Genomic DNA, 4320 nt, shown 5'->3' on the forward strand with positions numbered 1-4320 from the left:
TTTTTATTTTTTTTTTATTATCACACCGGCCGATTCCCACCAAGGCAGGGTGGCCCGAAAAAGAAAAACTTTCACCATCATTCACTCCATCACTGTCTTGCCAGAAGGGTGCTTTACACTACAGTTTTTAAACTGCAACATTAACACCCCTCCTTCAGAGTGCAGGCACTGTACTTCCCATCTCCAGGACTCAAGTCCGGCCTGCCGGTTTCCCTGAATCCCTTCATAAATGTTACTTTGCTCACACTCCAACAGCACGTCAAGTATTAAAAACCATTTGTCTCCATTCACTCCTATCAAACACGCTCACGCATGCCTGCTGGAAGTCCAAGCCCCTCGCACACAAAACCTCCTTTACCCCCTCCCTCCAACCCTTCCTAGGCCGACCCCTACCCCGCCTTCCTTCCACTACAGACTGATACACTCTTGAAGTCATTCTGTTTCGCTCCATTCTCTCTACATGTCCGAACCACCTCAACAACCCTTCCTCAGCCCTCTGGACAACAGTTTTGGTAATCCCGCACCTCCTCCTAACTTCCAAACTACGAATTCTCTGCATTATATTCACACCACACATTGCCCTCAGACATGACATCTCCACTGCCTCCAGCCTTCTCCTCGCTGCAACATTCATCACCCACGCTTCACACCCATATAAGAGCGTTGGTAAAACTATACTCTCATACATTCCCCTCTTTGCCTCCAAGGACAAAGTTCTTTGTCTCCACAGACTCCTAAGTGCACCACTCACTCTTTTTCCCTCATCAATTCTATGATTCACCTCATCTTTCATAGACCCATCCGCTGACACGTCCACTCCCAAATATCTGAATACGTTCACCTCCTCCATACTCTCTCCCTCCAATCTGTTATTCAATCTTTCATCACCTAATCTTTTTGTTATCCTCATAACCTTACTCTTTCCTGTATTCACCTTTAATTTTCTTCTTTTGCACACCCTACCAAATTCATCCACCAATCTCTGCAACTTCTCTTCAGAATCTCCCAAGAGCACAGTGTCATCAGCAAAGAGCAGCTGTGACAACTCCCACTTTGTGTGTGATTCTTTATCTTTTAACTCCACGCCTCTTGCCAAGACCCTCGCATTTACTTCTCTTACAACCCCATCTATAAATATATTAAACAACCACGGTGACATCACACATCCTTGTCTAAGGCCTACTTTTACTGGGAAAAAATTTCCCTCTTTCCTACATACTCTAACTTGAGCCTCACTATCCTCGTAAAAACTCTTCACTGCTTTCAGTAACCTACCTCCTACACCATACACTTGCAACATCTGCCACATTGCCCCCCTATCCACCCTGTCATACGCCTTTTCCAAATCCATAAATGCCACAAAGACCTCTTTAGCCTTATCTAAATACTGTTCACTTATATGTTTCACTGTAAACACCTGGTCCACACACCCCCTACCTTTCCTAAAGCCTCCTTGTTCATCTGCTATCCTATTCTCCGTCTTACTCTTAATTCTTTCAATTATAACTCTACCATACACTTTACCAGGTACACTCAACAGACTTATCCCCCTATAATTTTTGCACTCTCTTTTATCCCCTTTGCCTTTATACAAAGGAACTATGCATGCTCTCTGCCAATCCCTAGGTACCTTACCCTCTTCCATACATTTATTAAATAATTGCACCAACCACTCCAAAACTATATCCCCACCTGCTTTTAACATTTCTATCTTTATCCCATCAATCCCGGCTGCCTTACCCCCTTTCATTTTACCTACTGCCTCACGAACTTCCCCCACACTCACAACTGGCTCTTCCTCACTCCTACAAGATGTTATTCCTCCTTGCCCTATACACGAAATCACAGCTTCCCTATCTTCATCAACATTTAACAATTCCTCAAAATATTCCTTCCATCTTCCCAATACCTCTAACTCTCCATTTAATAACTCTCCTCTCCTATTTTTAACTGACAAATCCATTTGTTCTCTAGGCTTTCTTAACTTGTTAATCTCACTCCAAAACTTTTTCTTATTTTCAACAAAATTTGTTGATAACATCTCACCCACTCTCTCATTTGCTCTCTTTTTACATTGCTTCACCACTCTCTTAACTTCTCTCTTTTTCTCCATATACTCTTCCCTCCTTGCATCACTTCTACTTTGTAAAAACTTCTCATATGCTAACTTTTTCTCCCTTACTACTCTCTTTACATCATCATTCCACCAATCGCTCCTCTTCCCTCCTGCACCCACTTTCCTGTAACCACAAACTTCTGCTGAACACTCTAACACTACATTTTTAAACCTACCCCATACCTCTTCGACCCCATTGCCTATGCTCTCATTAGCCCATCTATCCTCCAATAGCTGTTTATATCTTACCCTAACTGCCTCCTCTTTTAGTTTATAAACCTTCACCTCTCTCTTCCCTGATGCTTCTATTCTCCTTGTATCCCATCTACCTTTTACTCTCAGTGTAGCTACAACTAGAAAGTGATCTGATATATCTGTGGCCCCTCTATAAACATGTACATCCTGAAGTCTACTCAACAGTCTTTTATCTACCAATACATAATCCAACAAACTACTGTCATTTCGCCCTACATCATATCGTGTATACTTATTTATCCTCTTTTTCTTAAAATATGTATTACCTATAACTAAACCCCTTTCTATACAAAGTTCAATCAAAGGGCTCCCATTATCATTTACACCTGGCACCCCAAACTTACCTACCACACCCTCTCTAAAAGTTTCTCCTACTTTAGCATTCAAGTCCCCTACCACAATTACTCTCTCACTTGGTTCAAAGGCTCCTATACATTCACTTAACATCTCCCAAAATCTCTCTCTCTCCTCTGCATTCCTCTCTTCTCCAGGTGCATACACGCTTATTATGACCCACTTCTCGCATCCAACCTTTACTTTAATCCACATAATTCTTGAATTTACACATTCATATTCTCTTTTCTCCTTCCATAACTGATCATTTAACATTACTGCTACCCCTTCCTTTGCTCTAACTCTCTCAGATACTCCAGATTTAATCCCATTTATTTCCCCCCACTGAAACTCTCCTACCCCCTTCAGCTTTGTTTCGCTTAGGGCCAGGACATCCAACTTCTTTTCATTCATAACATCAGCAATCATCTGTTTCTTGTCATCCGCACTACATCCACGCACATTTAAGCAACCCAGTTTTATATATATATATATATATATATATATATATATATATATATATATATATATAGGTGGAGAGTGAGGTGTGAGTGACGCACGGAGACCTGAAGAATGTCTTGTTGGGATGAGGACGGGTAGACGATGAAATCATGTGACTCCTGTGTTGTTGGGTTGGTGGTGCTTAAGTATCATGTATGCCAATGTTTTTGAAATTTTGTAGTTACCAGTGTTACGTTCTATAGTGTCGGTGATGGCGATTAGTGAGGCTTCTAGGCACCGTCGGCGTCTGAGGTCTGGTTCGGTGAGAACGAGTTGTGCCTCGTTCCAGTTCATCAAATGCCCCGTGGAGTCTCTGTGGAGGACACAGGCGTACCTTACATCGTCTCTGTTAGAGGCATTTCGATGCTCATTCAGGCGGACTGCAAGATCTCTGCCTGTCTCGCCTACATATTTCTTGGGACAGAATCCACAGGGGATAGTGTAGACGCCTGCTGTACAAGTTAGAGGTGTGGGGCTGCGTTTCGTAGTGAAGTCTTTGATAGATGATGTGTTTATGGTGGAAACGTTGATGTTACTCATAGCAAGTGCCCGGCGAGTATTCGTGGCAACATCACCACATGGGAGCACTATGAACTGCTTAGGGGGTTGTTCCATGGGAGGTTTGTTGAGGATAGCTTGTGCCTTGAGTCTGCAGTCTCGGATGAAGAAAGATGGGAACTGAAGACGTGTAAAGGCTTGTGTTATGTAAGTACGTTCTTCTTCAAGAAAACAAGGGCTGGAGATGCGAAGAGCTCTCAAGAAGAAGCCAATGAGGACTCCTCTTTTAGTGCGGGTGTCTTGGTGTGAATAAAAGTGTATAATATCGTCATTGTTGGTAGGTTTTCTATACACTTTGAAGAGAAGTTTGTCACTGTCGGGAGATCTGCACAGGAGAACGTCGAGGAAAGGAAGTTTACCATCGTTTTCGAGTTCAAGTGTAAACTTTATTGATGGTTCGGCAGCATTGATCTTGTTGAGAAGAGCCTGGATATTGAGACGTCTCGGATAGAAAACCAATACATCATCAACGTATCTTAGCCAGGTAACGGTGTTGGGAATGAAGGTGCTGAATTTCTGTCTCCAGGTTTTCCATGAAGAAGGGGACGGATTTGAGA

Source organism: Cherax quadricarinatus, chromosome 83 (assembly GCF_038502225.1).
Source record: "Cherax quadricarinatus isolate ZL_2023a chromosome 83, ASM3850222v1, whole genome shotgun sequence".
Lineage (NCBI taxonomy): Eukaryota > Metazoa > Arthropoda > Malacostraca > Decapoda > Parastacidae > Cherax > Cherax quadricarinatus.